Raw genomic sequence first — 20,058 nt, 5'->3', positions numbered from 1 at the left:
CAACAGTTTGCCATTCCCCAAAATGAACCTTTTCTGTGGCCAGTGTACTTCAATGAAGTAGAAAATTGTATCTCTATTTTTCTCACCAAATATTACTATTTATTTAGCAAGTTTATAATTCCTTCACACAAACACACATGCATCCCATTGCATTCAGATTCACTGAACAATGACAAGGTACCCATCATCATGCAGACATAGAGGAAGATATGGTTGCTACTTCAAGGAGTCCAGTACAGATAGAGACTTTGCAGCTCACACATTAGAAATACCTGGCAGAGATAAGATATTTTATACACTCAAGGTAATGTAGCAAACAAAGCTGAAAAATTCTGTGGAAGAAATGTTTCTTCAGAGTGTAGTTGTTTACTTCACTAGAAGAGGGAGACTGTTCCATGTATAAGGGTTAAACTACAGTTGCCATTTTCATAACAATTATGTTAGTAGAGTGTTGTGTTTGTGGTGCTTTACAAGACATATCAAATGTCAAGGTCGCTGTCTGAAGAATTTGTAGTCTCAGACGCATACAATATAATAAATTCAAATGCAAGAAGGCAAAGAGGTGTGGTCAATGACAATAAATATAGGAAAGATTAGCAGAAGAAGTGAGATTTGAAGGAAGAAAGGGCATTGAAAAGGAATGCTGTTCCAAACATAGAGGAGGCCATGAAAGAGGGTGCAAAGCCAAGAAGAAGGAGTAAAAAGGACTGATGGTGTTTCCAGTGGGGAAATGCCCATTGCCTTCAGTGAGAACAGGATTGAACCCAAAGGGAGCAGTTCAATTAAGAATATGTCTACACTACAACCAGTGCAGTGGCACAGCTATGGCACTGCAGCTGTGCCACTGTAGAGTAGACACTTTCTACATTGATGGAACGTGTTTTTCCATCTATGTAGGTCAGTGGTTCTCAAACTTTTTTTTTCGCGGACCACTTGAAAATTGCTGAGGGTCTCAGCGGACCACTTAATGATCTTTCCAAATGTTGTTTGTACCATTAGCTAAGTATTGTAAAGCACTTTGGATAAAAGCACTATATAAAAAAAACCTTAATAGTAATTAACATTTTTTGTTCTGTAAATAAAAGCAAACAACTCATATTTTAGTATCAGTAGTCTTACCTTTCTAATGTGATGGATGTTCCCTCTCTCCCCCGCTGTGGCAGCCCTGAGCTGGGGCTGCGATGGAGGGCTGTCTCTCCCCACCAGCCACAGCCCTGGAGCTGGGGAAAGTCTCCTCTTTCTCTGGCCACTGCAGCCCTGCACATCCCAAATTACCCCCACCCCCTCCTCAGACCCCATTTCCCCCTGTCACCTACCCCCTATTATCTCCAAGGCCACCACCTCACCTTACATGTGCATCTTCTCCAGGGTTCAGGCATGCCTGCGCAGCTTCCCTAATTAGGTGGGTGGCCCTTCATTCTCTCGTGTGCGCCTGCCGAGGTGCACACCTTAGAGGGAACTATCCGTGGATCACAGTTTGAGAACATCTGATGTAGGTAATCCACCTGTCTGAGAGAGCAAAATTTTTCACAGCTTTGAGCAATGTAGCTAGACCAATCTAATTTTTAAGCGTAGACTAGACCTAAGTTCTCCATACCTGTTATTAAGTCTCACTAATCGAAAGGAGGAAGACGTCCTCTGAGGATTCAATTTAAGTCAATGTTTAAAGTTTCTCCCTTTGGAGATGGAGGATGATATTGTGTGGAGTTCATGTGTTAAGAGAAGCCATTACAAATTTCCATAATTTTTTTATACTTCGCTCATTCAGATTGTCATCACAGCTTGATATATTGTCCCTGCATTTCTGATTTTAAAATGAGAATGAGAGGAAGCCATGTCAAGTTTGTGGCATGCCAATTTAACATGTCAAAAAGTGCATATTCCTACAAACCCTCAGATGCAAAATCTTTCGTATATGCTATATTAACTGTAGTCGTGTAAAGCCAAAAGCAGGTCCATTTATCTCTGGAATATTTTGCTGTCATCGTTTTCTTATTCACTTTTATGTGTTTTTATGCCTTTGCTAAATGTGAAACTTCAAATAAGCATTATTGCAGTTAATATGTTACAACCATGAATTTCCACAAAAATGTGCATCAAAATACACAATCGATTAGAATCCAAAAATGTAGATTTTCTTTCATTTTATATTGGAAGATCTATGTTTGCTATTTGCCATTTGTGAAAGACTAGGGCTTTACTTTTATGGGGTAGTATTTATACGCACACACATGCACACAAACACATATGCACTCAGTTTTGCATTTGCACATTATTCAATTTTCATGCACAAATCCAAATTTAGGAGGGCATAGAAACTGAACTTCAGCCTCCTCATTTGTAGAACAGTGATAATGATGTTGTACTTCCATACCTCAAATTCCATATTATGAGCCTTACTTTACTAAAGCTTGTGAAATGCTTTAAGATTCTCAGATGGATGGTGCTTTACAATTACAAACTATTAGAATATATGAAGTATTTTGTAGACTTATGGTGTGAGGGAGAGCCTACTGTTTCCTACTGTATATCATTTTTCAGACGTGGTTTTGGTTTACAAAATATTTAAAGTTCAATACTACAGTCCTTATTCAACCTAAATTCTCACTGACTTTTTGTTTCATTAATAGTAACTAGCAGTCTTTTGTGGTATACTGTTGCTCCTCTGCATTGCTTAATTGACTGCTTCAGAGTGGGACCAGAGCAGAGCCCTCAGTAATAAAAGAATGCCACCTGTGTCTCTAGAATCCATCTTTTATTGGACCAGCTTTTGTTGGTGAGAGAGACAAGCTTTCGAGCTACACAGAGCTCTTCTTCACGTCTGGGAAATGTATTCAGAGAGTCATAGCTAAGTACAAGCTGGGAATGGGCAACAGAGGATGGCTCACTTGATTACCTGTTCTGTTCATTCCCTCTGGGGCACCTGGCATTGGCCACTGTCGGAAGATAGGATACTGGGTTAGATAGACCTTTGGACTGACCCAGTATGGTGGTTCTTATGTTCTTAAGATCAAACAGATAGTTTATCGTAAGTAGTTACCACATATTTTAAGAGATCATTCAAGGTGAAGTGGCCCATTAACACCGCTATAGTCATAGGACAAAAAGGGGGGTTAGTGGGCTAAAGATTGTTGTAATAAACCATGAATCCAGTGTCTTTATTAAGACCGTGATTTTTCATGCAAAGCAACATTATAAATTTAAGCTCCAGGCTTGTCTGGTACAGGTTTCCTTTGAGGATGAGGCTCAGATATAGAGTGATCACTTTGTGAAAAGGGTTCATCCATAGGTGGTGTGGGGTTTTTGTCTTTTATCATTTTCTGTGTGAGTTCATTCGAGAGCTCAATCATTGTGTGGTTTCACACCATGTAGTTTTTATTGGGGTATTTAATCCACTGAATGAGGTACACCACATGTTGTGATAAGCATGTGTAAGTCTCATGGATCTTGAAAGTTGTGCTATGGGAGGTGCTGATTATAGTAGCAGTAGGTTGTGCATCTGTTGTTCTGGCAGGGTCTGGTGTCACTTTGAGTTGGTGCGTCCTGGTCTGTGGGGAGCTCACTTCTGGTGATGATGATGATGATGCAGAGGGGAGGAGGAGCTTGGAGAGGTTGGAGGGTTGTTTGAAGAAGGTCACTTCTGGGGTAAGAGGTCAACACAAATCACATTGCAGGACTCCATGTTTTCATAAGAAAGCCACTTATCCCCATTAATGACACTGCCTGTGGGTCTGCCTGACATACACTTGCCTAATTCTGAAATAGCTTCTTTTTGAGGAATCTGAGAAAAAATGGATTATTGTTATCGATAGTGTGCTCCATACTTGAATTAATAAGTGAATATGTCTGGCTAAAACTGATAGCTTTATTTCACGTCTTCTGCTGTGCTTTCATCCCATAGCTAAACTTCTAGATAATCTGTGGTATGTTGTATTTCTTCATCGACACTGTTCATCTGGAGCTGATTTATGGTATCGCGTTAGCTGAGACTAGATTCAACACTGAGATTTGAAATGGTGGGGTATTTTGGATTTTTTAAAGAACCTGATCTATAAATATACATATAAATAACTACTCATGTGAGTATTATCATTGACATGGAGACATAAAGAGGACTACTTACATGAGTAAAAGATACTCCTATGTATAAGTATCTTCAGGATCAGGCCCAAACAAATTGGTCACAAATGCTCTTTGGATCCACTGCTGTTCTTAGACTTGGTTGAACCTCTAGTTTGCGTTGAGTTTAACATAATTTTAAGTCAAACTTTTTTTCTACAAACTATGACAATATTGTGGTTGTCTTCTGTAGTGTTTCAAACCTATTACCCACACTCCTGCAACATTAAAGGAATCGGCTTAGATGGGTCTGATGCTGACTGGCACCATGAAAACTCCAAAGAAAGTTAAAATATCAACCACTTTTACTATTACAGTGTCATTGCATGAGCAGTTCAGGCAAGACCACTCCGAGAATGCAATGACATCCTGATATTAACAAAGACATCACTGGGTGTAGTAGGCATTAATACTGGTATATTTAAGAGATCATAAATCAGTGGGGCAAAACAGCATTGCCATTTGATTATGGTCTCCTGCTATTTTAACTGTTGAGGCATTTATCATAAATAAATACAGAGGCCAAAGCAAGATGTTTATTTTTATATCAGTGACAGTTGCTCACTGTATCATTGTGCATTCTGATTGGTTGAGTCAACAAACAGGCTACTTCAGCCAATCAAAGCTTATGCTCAAATAAATTGGTTAGTCTCTAAGGTGCCACAAGTACTCCTTTTCTTTTTGCGAATACAGACTAACACGGCTGTTACTCTAAAACCAATCAAAAACAGTTTATTCACCAAGAGGTAGTTTTTTTACTTTTATGAATAACCTGGGTTTCTGCACTACACCATTTTGGACTCCTGGATTCTGTTTGTCTTAGAGAAATTATTTATTGGGTGTTCTTAATAACCACAGCTCATCCACAAAAGTGCAGTTGTTAAAAAAGTACACTGTACTTCATAAAGAAACTGACCTCTGAGTGGCTCATCTTTTTAGTTTGTTTTAATTATTAGCATAAATTGGGGCTATCTGTAAACAAACCTAATGTGAAATTAATGGATAAGTACTCAGCAGGCCCTACTGAAAGGTTTTAATAAAGGACTGTTTATTATGAGGAAGACAGTGAGCATCTTGTAAGGTATGACCTTGTAAGGTGACTACATAGAGTAGAATGATGACTCAAATGTGTGTTTTCTTTGAGCTGTGCAGTTACTTTGCATTGTATACCTATAATGTTACACTCTTTATTTGAAAAAGTAATTTTAAAACAATTGAAAGCAGCCATCTAACAATCTGACTACTTGGCACAGATTTCATGTTCTACATAAATCGCCTTTGAATGTTTTGGAGCCATCTTTTTAAATACATATACTCTGGCTAAACTTTTTAGATGCAGTTATGTTGAAACTCTTTCTACCCCAACAATAACAATGGAATTTTCTATTAGCCATTTTACAGCATAATATAACATAACATCTCTCTCTCTCTCTATATATATATATATATAAATAAAAGAGCATCCTGTCTGTCTCCTTCTGGAAATAAAAATGCTCCCTTGAACTGTTTTGATTATGCTAACGAGACAAGATAAGTGAGATAATATCTTTTATTGGACCAACTTCTACTGGTGAGACAGACAAGTTTTTGAGCTTACACAGAGCTCTTCTTCAGGTCTAGCAAACATACTCAAAAGTGTCACAGCTAAATACAAGTCCCTTTTCACTGAAGCTATTTAGCCACATTCTGCTCTCATTTACACATTTACAACCTTCTGAAAGCTAATGAGTTGAATGGCTATAACTGAGGACCAAATTTGGCTCAGTGTAAATATATTTCACATATGTGTGCTATATATCTTCCATGTCCTTATGTACTGGAAGCATCTCAGGCATGTTGGACACACCCATCAAATGCTTTATATATAGTTTTCATCACATTATCTAACCACCTCCCATATACTACACTGCATTTATAAAGAGTTAGTGTAGGTGTTTACTAACAAATTTCAGTGTATATGTTGTCAGAAGTATAGAGAAGCAGTACTTGAAGCAAAATTCTCCATGAGATCTATAGCAGAAATGTCCCTTCTTCAAAAGCTTCTATGTGTCAAATGGGGATTTGTAACTATTTCCTCAGGTGAAATCCTGGCCCCATTTAAGTCAATGCCCAAAATCACATTGACATCAATGGGGCCAGCTGAGGAGCCTGACTTTGTGGAGTCCCATGTATGCCTTGGCCATGAAAATGTGTGTTTCACAATGTGTTTGTCTCAGGATGATATTCTTTATACAGTATATTCAGCAGAAGGATGTGCATACCAACTCCATGTGCTTTTGGCAGCCAGGGAGAAGGCCCCTTGAACCAAGACCAAGTGGATAGCTGTATTTCATTTGAACACCGACTATCTGCAGGTCAAAACTTGGTCTCCAAACTTTTCCACCCCCAACAGTGATGGGTATCCTACAAATGCTATCAATAATAATGAGAATAGTCTTTAAAACCCAGATTTCAGGGGCAGCCAGAGAAGGTTTGAAATTAGTTCCACAGGTCTGCTTGTGCACAGCTATCCTTAAACTATGGGACGATCTGCAACCCTAGGAGGAGAATTTTACCCTTAGTAGACTAAAGAACAAGAAACCACACACAATTGACAAATGTCTTCCTGATGCAACATTTCAAAATACATCCTGAGTACTGGTCTTATTTTCTTTAGCAAGGGTGGCATTAATTCTCCCTACTAGAATTTATAGGAGTAGAATTATAGACATGCAAACAGGAAAAACTAAAATCAGCAGGTTATTTTAAATCATAACTGATGAAATTACAAAACTGCATGCAGCTTTTGTCACTGCAGAACATATAATTTGAGCCTGCTGACCCTGGTTCTGGTTTAGCTAATGGCTGCATTCTAGCTTCCACCTCTATAACAACTCTCTGCAGTACCAACTTGAATAGGCATCTTTTGTGTACGGTCATAAGCCATTGCCATCCAAGTGTTCATTTGAATAATGAAGACACCCCTAACCCTAAGCCTGTTTTTGGGCAAGTTGCTGAACCTCTCTGCTTCAGTTTACCCATCTGTAAAACCTAATGCACGTACACCTCACAGAGGTCTTGTAAGACTGTAGTAGCTGTAAAGTACTTTGAGATCCTTCAGTGAAAGGTACTGTATGCACTTAAAGTATTTATTTAGCTTGTGCTGCATACAGACCCAAAGACTGATGGCCATGTGAGTATTTGACATAAGTGACCACATTTTACCCTCAGATACACACATACAACTTTGCAAACCAAGTAGATGACTATGGTTAGAAGGATAGAAAATCAAGTAGGTAGATGACATAAGGGATACATTTTTGCCTTCAGGAATGAATGAACAATTCCTGTTGACCTTGGTGGGAACTGGGTGTGCACATCTGTGTGCAGAATTTGGCACTACTTGTTTCCTCTGTCTTCTATTTTTCTCCCCTTTTAATACCAATCACCTATATTCTGGTCACTGCTCATAGTAACCTTGGTTCCCATACCATCCTTTGAGTGACACTTAAATCTAATATTGAAAATGTATTTTCACTACCAGGAGAATGCAGATTGACTAATGCACTTTCTTTCCCCTCACACACCATTAGGCTTCTCCAGATTTTTGTTACATCACCACATACTGAATTTTAGTTAAGTCTCCCACAGCATGCCCTGAAAAACCTCTAGATGGTTCATCATACCAAAGGTAATAATCAGCACAAAACTTTGCTTTCTTATTTCATCCATTTGTTATTTGTTGCACTGCTTCCTAATAAGATTTCAAATGGATTTTTAAAGTGGTATTCTCAGTCTACAAGAACGTTTAATATTCTATTGCTCTGACACAGTCATATGATCTTTCTCACCCTTTTGTGTCATCTCATGCCTTGAGTCTTTGGTTTAGTATTTAACTAAGTCCTCTCCACAGAACAGGTTTGGCAGAGGCAGCAGCACAGTTTGAGCTTCCCAAGGCCATCCTGCAATTTACCTTTGTCCTTGATTTAGAGTAACCACTCACCAAGGCAATGGCCATTTCCATGTCCATTCACTGCTTGGCATCTAGTATCAATCGTGATGTTGTTTTTTGTGATGATAGGGACATTTTGTCCTCAAGGAACTAGACTGAATTTAAACTCTTTTCATATAGACATCAGTTGATAATGATTTCCAGTCACTAACTGGGCTAAATTTGATCTAGGAACCTAGAGGGAAAAAACCTCTATATCCCATTACCAATCCCTTGATTATATCCCATTACCAATCACTTCATAGTCCCCCTACTAGTTATTTCAAAAGATACATCTGAGATATCAGGTGCCAGGTTGCCTGTTAATTGTGCCCCTAGGCTTTAGAATTCACTGCCTAATGACAGCAGATCAGTTACTCTGTGTTTACTTCATTTGAAAACAGACTGAATAATGACATTTTTGTTTTGCAAGCTCTTTAATTAATCTGAGATATGTAGGCTATTATTTTAGTTCTGTGCCCTAGGAGGCTTCCTATGCAGTATTCCAGACATGCATATTGTATCAGTTCCTGTTTAAAGAAAAAACTTAGTTGAAGAGGACATTGGCTTGTTTGTTGTTTTTTAGTGAAGTACATTTGTGTGGGGAAAAATAATCCTATAAGTGAAATCAACTGGTAGTATACACTGCCATGTGCTCAGTGATACTGAGCATAGTTTTCCATTTGAAAGATATGGAGCACGAGCAAACGGGGATTTCTTCTTTTAACTAAAAACTTTTCCTCTTAAATATGAAATACCCAATCATGTAAAAGAGATGGGTAAAAACTACTACACAGTAGCACTGTTGGATTTATATCAAAGAGATTTTTACATAAAGACAATTAATTGCCAAATGACAGCAACCTTGTTGAGATTCATCTATTTATAGCCAGCCAATTTCCTTGAAAGAAGAAATTAATGAAGAAAAATAGTTCAGGAAATATCAAGCTTCTGACACAACAGCATGTGCATTTGAGGGATGACAAAGATGTACATAATACTAAGAAAATATAAGAGTTGGTACCCCAGACCACTGGGTGAGGCACCGCATTGTCATTAAATATGGCAGGCTCCACATTATCTTAAAACTAATTGTTTTTGCCTTCAGATACAAGTCAGCTTTCCTATTGCCATTTCACAACACTCCTTGTGGAACATCTATGCAAGAGTCAAGCTGGATTTGACCCATGATAATGTGTTTTGATTTTACAAATATGAACTTGTTATGAATGTGTAGAAGGAGCAAAGGATTAGGAGCAAGGAGAATCTGGGGTTCTAATCCCACCTGAGTCATTTACGGTATAACCTTGGGGAAGTCACTTGACCTACCTGTTGTTACTCAGTAAACTCAGCTGAAAATTGGATACAAACTGGACCTCAGAGAATATCAGATGCTTCTCCTGAGCTTCTCTGAATTAATAAATTACAATAAAATAATGGTTTGTATATACAGTGATATACCTTTATTTGTGTGTAAGAGAAATCCCTTCTTTTAATGGCAGGCCTTAACTGATACTAATAGGTGGACTGTATGCCCAAAAGTAAATAAACTAACAAAAAAAATGTTGTAGACAGTGTTATAGTAGCCAAGTTGGTCCCAGGATATTAAAGAGACAAGGTGGGTGAGGTAATATCTTTTATTGGACCAACTTCTGTGGTGAGAGAGACAAGCTTTCAAACTTACATAGAGTATATTTCTCAGCCCTGAAAAAGAACTCTGTGGAAACGTGAAAGCTTGTCTCTCTCACCAAGAGAAGTTGGTCCAATAAAAGATATTACCTCACCCACCTTGTCTCTAAAAAAATATGACTATCTTACTGTAGGAGAAAATAGTGGCACACAGGGGTGTCACACATATGAGACACATTCCAGCTGTTCCTTTGTATTCCGGCATTCATCCACTTATCATATTCAAGAGATCAGATTTATATGGCCAGATTTTCAGTTGCGTCCCATATAAACTACTGAGGGGGAAAGCTATAAGGAAGCTAGTTGCAGATCTCTGATTCTGGGGCTAGTTCTGCTGTCTTCAAGGGATAGTCTGGCAGCTGAGGATTACTAGACTGAAGCAGCGCTCCAGCCACTTCCACTCCTGCCCCTGAAATATGCCTGACACTTGTCCTAACCAGGAGCTCATATTTCAACTGCACTACACCCACGACTCCCCTACGCCAAGCGAATCCCCAGCTAAGGAGATCTGACTGCTTTCTATCCCCTTTGTGTTTCCAGAGTGCTTTGTTCAGCCAAGGCCTAAATTTTCTTGAAGTATTTTCTATATAGATTCCTTGTGTTCTTTATTAGAAAAAGTGGAGAGAGAAGAGATAAATTATCAATGCTTAATAATGTTAGCAAGAAAAGTATATGATCCCAACTAGTTTTTGAAGCTCATACTTCACTGAGGTGAATGCAGTAGAGGGGAAAATGAGTTCACCCATTTACTACAGCTCTGTTTTGTCTAGAGACAGTTTCATGCAAGGCTGGGTTGAACACATCAAGACATCTGATAACATTATCATGGTTGTATCCTGACAACTGACAAAGATACAAAGTTGATATTTTCAAAAGTAGCCTTACTTGTTTCTCTATAGAAGTGAATTTAGAAATATCTGTATTCTCAATATAGTGCAGAATATTGCAGAATGCACAAATTGTGGAGGAGCTATAAATCATAGACTCTGCAATATTTTCATGGCTCTGTATCTATTCTGTACCTGATGGGAAGGCACAGGATCATGCTGTGCTTTGAAGTGGGAAACATAATATCTTTCATGCAAAATTTCCCTGACATGCCCTGAAAGGAGCAGCCCATGTTCAAAGGTGCCAAGTTTCTTCGAGCTCGAAAGTAAGAAAAAGGGAGAAGGAAGAAAGGAATCCTGGCAGGGGTTAGACTAGATGACCCTTGCAGTCCCTTCTAATCTTATGATTCTAGGAAAGAAAGAATCTTAGTAGGTAACTTCTGGGCATGCTCAGATGTAATTTTTCAGTTAATAACTTTAGCATTTTCCAACCAATTTATTTTTCATACTCACCTCAGTGATGAGTGGGCAGAGTCTTGGCACTCTCACCTCCCCTCATCCCATACATTGACCAGCACAGCTGAGCCAACTTGAAAGGTATCATAGTTTGCCACTAGTATAGGCCATTTGCCACAACAACCACCACCTCCCCAGAGCAAAGGGGAATCAGGGACAGAATTATGCCACAGAGACTCTCTGAGGCACATTGTCTTGCAGGGCTAATGCTATGTTGGTGTAGCTTATGCATCACTCTTTGTTCAGGGTTCTACCAAGTGGTACAATCTAACCGATAGCACATTTCAAAGTTCAACCTCTACTGTACTGTGTCAGAAAAGGTGTGACAATAATTTATTATGGTGTGAAGGTGTATGTTTTTCAGCCACACAGAACTCAGTAATGGCTGGATGGCTTTTCCCAAAAACTTTCTTATAACAGTCATCTTTGACCAAAGACGAAGGTTGAAAAATTTAGTCCAAAAGGAGAATTATTTTAGAAAATTCTGAATAAATGAAAGAAGGGGGATATAACTGAAACTGTTTTACAACCTCAGCTTCTGCATAGTATTTGCTACCAAGTGGACATTATAATATATAGCGGAAAGCATTTTAATTTCCTTGTGGACTAATGGCACTACATATGGAGGTATATAAATATGATATACAAGTGCTAATGGTAACCTTGTGTATTGTATAGATAGAATAATCAGACATATTAAAACATATAGAAAGTCAGAACTATTGTTAACTGCAGTTTTAACATAATACTTCTGGTTTTAGCCAAATGGAAGCAAAGCAGTTGTGGCTCTGTAAATCAAACAACCTCCTTTTTTTTCCTTTTAGATGGGTACTTTCCCACCTGATTCTACACCTGGATGAGAGAATCTCAGAAAGTTCCGAGCCTTGCTTATAATAAAAAATCCCTGATTAAAACTGGGAGAATCTGAATCTTGGGCAATAAAGCAGGAAAAATAGAACATATAGGATGAAATCCTGACTCCATTAAAGTAAATGGGAGTTTTGCTGTTGACTTTAGCGGGACACGACTTCACCCATAGTGCGTGGAAAACAACGCAGAGGACTAGAAGGTATCCCATCAAGTTGTCATTCTCTAGGACACTAAATAGTTTTAATAAATTATATCATATATATTAAAGTTGGTAGAATGCATAGCACCAACTATTTTTAAGGTTACCCAACACTTCCCATTATAAATACCCTGTTTTTCAGTTGTTTATAACTTTAACTGGGCTGAAATTTTCCCATGCTTGCAGTCAGACTTAGGTGGTGGTGTTTTTTCATTTAGGCCAAAATGGTTTAGCCATGGATGAGACCCAGTAAAAAATACATTGTTCTCTCCATTTTAAAAAATAATAATGACCTTTTAGTTAAAAAGCTCTAGCACCCCAGGTTTGGGAATTGTGATGTGAAATTTGACAGGGGGATGGCCTTTGTGTCAGGGATGTGTCCCTTTTGAAAATCTGCCTAAATTTTGCCAAGTTATAAGCCTTTGAAAATTGTAATTCACATATGCTCAGGAGAGACTTGCTAGAACGTAACAGCTAAAATCTCTGAAGTTTCAATTCCATCCCCCCTAAGAATGCTCCCACATCACATGCACCATCCCTACCGAGCAACTGAGCAAACTCCAGGCCAGGGCTACAGGGATGAAATTAGACTTTCCCTGTAATTGCTGCTTCCAGTTGCTCCAAGCAGGGTGGGAGCAGGGCTCTGGAAGCCTCCCTCCTCTGCTGGCAAAGACCCTGCTGCTGGCACCCATGCAGCATGGAAGCTCTAGAGGGGATAAAAGGCAGACAGAGAAGGGAAAGTAGAAGATTGGGGCTGGAGGTCGGGGAGAGAAACTGATTCTAACTGGCTGGGCAAAGAGAGTGAGTGTGGGAGGTTGGAGGTGGGGATGGGGAAGGGAGGAGAGGCTGGAACTGGTTGGGCAAGGAGACTTAAGACTGGGAACTGGTGAGAGAACGTAGAGGCATGGAGGACTGTGAGTCAGTTGGCTGGGTGGGGAAACATTGGTGAAGAGTTGCGGGGAGAGGTGTGACTGGGCTTGGTTGGCCTAGGAGACTAGGAGTAGGAACCAATGGGGATGGCGGAAACAGGGCCTGAGGGGAAGGGTTGGGGAGGGGAGACCGATCTGACTAGGAGCTGTGGTAGGGGGAGAGAACTGCAACTGGCTGGGCAAAGAGATTGGGACAAGGAGCCAGAAAGGAGGTGAGATAGAAATTACATGAGGACTCTGGACTAATGTCAGTGCATCCTTAATTCATCCTCCTGGTGCATGCATTATGATACAGTCTTTAACTACATGATCACAGACTACTCTTTCCACAGGACCCTTGCCTCATTCAGTGTACCAGGATAGGGTCTGATCTGGGTAGAATCAGGGTTGTGAAGTGAACGAGGCTATTGTACGTAGGATGCCTGACTCATTTCTTGCAGAAGTTGGAAGATGTATAGTGAATGAGGTAGAGGATTGCAGGAAGAGAACGGATGGTCTCATGCCCTGGATTCTATCCCTGCCTCTCCCACAGAGTTTATCAGGTGGTCACTAATTGTGAGTTTCTCATTTTCTGAGTCCTCTACTTGAGATCCTGGGGTCTGATTTATAAAAGTGATGAGCACTCACAGCTGCACCTGAAGTCAGTGGGAGCTGTGCTTGAACATATAAAGTGCTATATAATACAAAGTACTCTAACAAGTCACGTCCTAGACATCCCAAATTGGACACCCAAAATTAGTGGAAACTTTTTACCTTAACCTCTCTCTGCCTCAGTTCCCTATCTGTGAAATGGGGATAATACCACCCCATCCCCTCAGAGGGGTCTGAAAATAAATTTATTAATTTTTGTAGAGTGCTGAGATACTATAGTGACAAATGTTATAGAAAAGGTGATGAGGAAATTTATAATTCTGTCTTCAGAGTAGGGTTTGAATATTGTGCCCTAAATAAGGCCTGGGGCCACACATTGAACAATGAGGGGAAAACAAAATATTGAATAGCTGCTCATTAAATGAGCATCATCTATTCTGTGCACTGAATGATGCAGGGGACTTGTAGGGAAAAAAAGAATGTAATCATGAGTTAAAACTGTCTCATAATACATATGCACAAAAGGGCTGAGTTAAAGCTGCAGAGGCAACCTTAATTCTGGCATTTTTTAAACTTTTGAGTGCTTGACTTTGTAAACTTAATGTTCTTTTAATGCAGTTGTTTGTGTGTAATTATACATCTCACACACACACACACACACACACACACTCCTGCTAATCTAAGTAAGCATTTCCCCCCAAGATTTACCAAGGTTTGTCTCCCATTTGCACTCCACCACAGAAGGGCTTGATTTTAAGTGATGTTCAGACATTTTCCCTGCAGAAAGGGGTCAGGGTTAGGACCTTACTCCGCTGAAGAAAAGTTGGTAAATTTGCTGACTAAGGAGTTCAGGCTTAGGCGTTTCCTTTGTTACTCCCCATTTTCAACATTTCTCTTTCACTTTTGCTTCTCTCCCACATCTCCCTTTCTTCTACTTAAAGCTCCCAACATCCTTTTTGCTCCTTGTTGCATTTTTTCCCATTTGTTCCTGTATATATATATTGTTCTCAGGGGTTTTTCCCTTCTTCTCATATTTTTTTTTAATTCTGGATCTTAATTTTCTGTGTTTTGTTTAATTTTTTTCTTCTTCATCAGTCTCTCTTTGTTTATCTACCTTGTTTCTGACAGCCATTTTACACTTGATTCTGACTAACAGGAAGGTTATGAATCTGAGAGGTGAAGGCAATGTGTGTGAAAGTGATCATGCAATGGTATGTTTCATGTTTCCAAGGAAAGAAAGGAATGACAGAAGAAGCAGAATAAGGACAATGGACTTCACAAAAGGCAGACTTAAACTCAGAGAACTGGTAGGTAAGGTCCCATGAGAAGAAAATCTAAGGGAAAAAGGAGTTCAGGAGAGTTGGCAGTTTCTCGAAGAGATAATATTGTTATGACCTGAATGGGTGAAACCTTGTTATGGTAAACATAAGCCCTACCTAAGACAAAAGGGGGTGTGGCTGAATATTGTTTTGAGTAGGTGTGAGTGGGCCTGTGAGAGAACACACAGATACTGAGGTCACTGAGAACCACAGGGAAAGAGGCAGCAGAGGAAAAGAGGCAAGAAAAGTCAAGCAGGGCAGGAACCTGTAAGCATAGTATTAGCCTAGAAAAAGCTAATAAACTGCTCCTTTGTTCTTGGTTCCTTCTGCATTCACATTCAGAGACGCATCACTTTGTAACTAAGCAAAACTGCATCAAAGAAATACCTGATTATCACCAATTTCTACCTGGAACATCTGCAGGCCCCCAAATGTCGCTTAACTGCTCAAGTCAAAATGGGCAACAATATTAAAAGTCACAACAGTAAACTATCCCAATGCAGAAGAAAGGTAGGAAGAATAAGAAGAGGACAATATAGCTCCAACAGATGTTCTTTAGTGATGTGAAAATCAAAAAGGAATCCTACAAGAAACTGGAAACATGGACAAATTGCTAAGGAGTACAAAAGACTCGCACAAGCATGCAAGGACAAAGACAGAAAGGCTAAGGCACCAAATGAATTATACCGAGCAAGGAGCATAAAAGGCAATAAGAAGTTCTATAAATACATTAGGAGCAAGAAAAGGATGAAGGAAGGCATAAGTCCTCGGCTTAGCAGGGAAGGACAGCTAATAATAGATGACATCAAGAAGGCTGAAGTGTTATTTTGCTTATTTTGCTTTAGTCTTCACTAAAAAGGTTAATAGTGACCAGATATTCCACAGAATTAACTACAAGGGGGGAAGGAACATAAGACAAAATAGGGAAAGAACGGGTTAAAAATATTTAGATAAGTGAGATGTATTCAAGTCAGCAGAGCCTGATGAAATGCACCCTAAAGTACTTAAGGAACTACTAGATGAAGCATCTCAGAACCTTCAGCAATTATCTTCAAGAACTCATGAAGGATGGATGAGATCCCAGAGAACTGGAGAAGGGCACATGTAGTACCTATCTTTTAAAAAAGAACAAAGAGGACCCAGGGAATTATGGACCATTCAGCCTAACTTCGATACCTGGAAAGATCCTGGACAAATTATTAATCAGTTTGTAAGCACCTAGAGAATAATAGGGCTATAAGTAATAGCCAGCATGGATGTGTCAAGAACAAATCATGTCAAACCAACTTAATTTCGTTCTTTGACAGGGTTACCGGGTTGAGCAGATGGGGGAAGCTGCAGACATGGATATATCTTGATTTTTAATGCTTTTCACACAGTCACTCAGGACATACTCAAAAGTAAACTAAGGATTTGTGGTCTGGATTAAATTACTACAAGGTGGTTGCACAACTGGTTGAAAGACTTCAAAGAATATTTAGCAATGGTTTGCTGTCAAACTGCATGCACATATGTAGAAGGACCCTCCAGGGATCTATCTTGGGTCCAGTACTAGTCAATGTTTTCATTAATGACTTGGGCAATGGCATGGAGAGTATGCTCATAAAATTTGCAGATGACTCCAACGTTGGAGGGGTTGCTAGCACTTTGGATGTCAGGATTAGATTTCAAAATGACCTCAAATTGGAGATTTGGTCTCAATCTAACAAGATGAATGAAGACAAGTGTAAAGTACTACACTTAGGAAGAACAAAAATCAAATACACAACTACAGAATGAGGAATAACTGGCTAGGTGGTAGTATTGTTGAAAAAGATCTGGGGGTTACAGTATATCACAAATTGAATATAAATCAAATTTGATGCAGTTGTGTAAAAGGCTAGTATAATTATTAACAGAATTATCATATATCAAACATGAGAGATAGTTGTCCCACTCTGCTCAGCCCAGATAAAGCTTCAGCAGGAGTATCATGCCCAGACATGGACAAGTTGGAGACAGTCCAGAGGAGAGCAAGAAAAATGATAAAAGGTTTAGAAAACTGTTTATGAGGGAAGGTTAAAAAAGCTGGGCATGTTTATTCTTGAAATAAAAGACTGAGGCGGGATCTGATAGTCTTCAAATATGTTAAGAGCTGTTATAAAGAGGATGGTGATCAGTTGTTTTCCATGTCCATTGAAGGCAGGACAAGAAATAATGGGCTTAACATGTAGCAAGGGAGATTTAAGTTAGGTATTAAGAACTTTCTAACCATAAGGATAGTTAAGCTCTTGAATAGGCTTCCAAGGGATGTTGTGGTATCCCCATCACTAAAGGCTTTTAAGATCAGGTTAGACATACCTATGTATACCCAGGGATGGCCTGGGTATACATGGTCCTGCCTCAGAGCAGTGGGGTGAACTAGATGACCTCTTGAGGTGCCCTCCAGCCCTACGCTTCTATATTCCGTGGGGACCTTGCAGGCAGCACTTGGAAAATAAACGGGCTCAAGAACACTGTGAACAATAGCAGTTGCAGGGCCAGCAGGAAGCATCAAAAAAATGTGGTTTCCTCTGTGGAAAATATATTTGCTTTGACTATTTCAGCTTTGGCTAGGAGGAGGGATAAACAAGTCCGGAGGCTGGAGAGTTGCTCTCCCTTTCCCCTGCAGACAGGGGTGAAAGTAACTCTGAAGACTTACTGGTAGAGAGGCTGGGGCCGGCTCCGGCCCCCGGAAGGGGCGGGGCCTTGGGCAGAAGGGGCGGGGCTGGGGTCAGCATCCCCCAGGCACCCCTTCCAGACAGTCTGGCCCACGCCGGTCGGGGCTCCAGTAGCAATTAAAAGGGACCAGGGCTCCGGCTGATGCTGCAAAGCCCCAGACCCTTTTAAATCATCTGCCCCAGGGTAGCGGCTTCCTTTGCCCCCCCCTGACCTCCTGTTGATGGCTGGGCAGGGCAAAAGGGGCAATGGTGTTTCAGCACGGTCCTTTGCCGCGGCAGTGCTTTAATGTCGCTGCCCCTTTTGCACCCCTTGTTGGTGGCCCTGTTGGTAGGGTCTCTCCTGGGAGGGCTGCCGATGGGGGGGGGGCGCAGCAATGTTAAAGCGCTGCAGCGGCAAAGGACCCGGCTTAAAGCGCTGCTATGGCTACGCTTTAACGTCATTGCCCCTTCTGCCCCCACCGTCAGCAGCCCTGCCAGTACTGTCCCTACCAGCAGGGCCACCGACGGAAGAAGCAAAAGGAGCAGGGATGGGGGGGGTCGGTCAAAAGTGGGCTGCGTACGGGCCGGTACCAGCTTCTTACCAGTATGCCATACCGGCCTGTACCGGCTCACTTTCACCCCTGCCTGCAGATATTGCTTCTGCATATTTAATCAACTAAAAATATAATTGGAATCAGAGATTGTACTTTCAGCAATGGCAACAGGAAGGGAAGGTTACATAGACTACATAGCTCTTTGGGGTAGAGACTGCCTTTTTGTTCTGCTTTTGCACAGCACCTATCACAATGAAGTCCTGGTGCAAGACTTGGAATCCTAGGTGCTACCACAATACAAATAAAACAAGACAGGGCCTCTCTGAAACCTAAATTGAAATGGAGGGTAAAATTTTCAAAGCCCCTATTCTCAGCTCCTTTTGGACTTGGATTTCTTCAGGAGTACAGCAGAATGTTGGTCATGTGTGAAGTCCAGGTTGTTAATCCTGTTTCTTTCAAAGCCCTTGAACACTGATTTCTTATTACACCTGGCTTAGAATCATAGAATCATAGAATATCAGGGTTGGAAGGGACCCCAGAAGGTCATCTAGTCCAACCCCCTGCTCGAAGCAGGACCAATTCCCAGTTAAATCATCTCAGCCAGGGCTTTGTCAAGCCTGACCTTAAAAACCTCTAAGGAAGGAGATTCTACCACCTCCCTAGGTAACGCATTCCAGTGTTTCACCACCCTCTTAGTGAAAAAGTTTTTCCTAATATCCAATCTAAACCTCCCCCACTGCAACTTGAGACCATTACTCCTCGTTCTGTCATCTGCTACCATTGAGAACAGTCTAGAGCCATCCTCTTTGGAACCCCCTTTCAGGTAGTTGAAAGCAGCTATCAAATCCCCCCTCATTCTTCTCTTCTGCAGACTAAACAGGCTAAGGCTTGTGCACTCCTATCTCTCAGAGGGTTTTCAATGAACTATTAACAGAGCAACAGCATTTCCTCAAAAAGTGCTTATATGTTTCAGAAAAGAGTCAAAGTTTATGGCTCGAATTGTCAAGAGAGTCTAAGGAAGTTAGGCGTTCAACTCCAATAGAGCTTCTGTGGAAGTTGGATGCCTAACTTCCTTAAGATCCTTTGAAAAACCAGGATGAAACCGCGATCCAGTGGAAGTCAATGAGAGTTTTGCCATAGACTTCAGGAGGGACAGGATTTCTCTACAGTCTATACAGACAAGTTGAAGGGGAGGTGAATGTAAAAAGCACACAGACTGAAAATCTGAATCTAATGGAAATGTTTCAGTAAAATAAATACAGACAACAGGAGCTGGTCTTAAACAAGGCATTTCTGACCTAGAGAAAAACGTTTTACAATTGTTCCTCAAGGAGCAACGACTTTGAACATATGCTAAAAAATAAAATACGTGTATAGAAATGATTATTTCTAAGGACAGGAGGAGTTCTTTTCTGGGTTAAAAATCTCATTTCCTGACTGGGATTTATCATACAATGGGAATTAAGAGAAAGAAAGAATAAAAAATGTAGGCAACAGTGGATTAGTTAAAACAGATTTAAGTGAAATTTGACATATTTTACTAAACTATTACTCATCCCAAGTGCTCATCTTAGTAAAAAACATAAATTCAGGGCCAGGTGTGCACAGCAGGACACTAGACATGCTGGACCAACTATATCTCTGATGCAAGCGTACTGAATACAAAATGGGGTAAAATGCTATTACTGGTGTAAATGAGTGGAGAATTTTGATTTGGTAACATTTTGCACCCAGCTGTTGATGACTGCACAAGGCAATATAAAGTCAGGCCCAGGAAAACAAATTCACCTCAGTTAA

Source organism: Lepidochelys kempii, chromosome 7 (assembly GCF_965140265.1).
Source record: "Lepidochelys kempii isolate rLepKem1 chromosome 7, rLepKem1.hap2, whole genome shotgun sequence".
In the NCBI taxonomy this organism is placed as follows: Eukaryota; Metazoa; Chordata; order Testudines; family Cheloniidae; genus Lepidochelys; species Lepidochelys kempii.
This window is presented reverse-complemented; position numbering follows the sequence as displayed.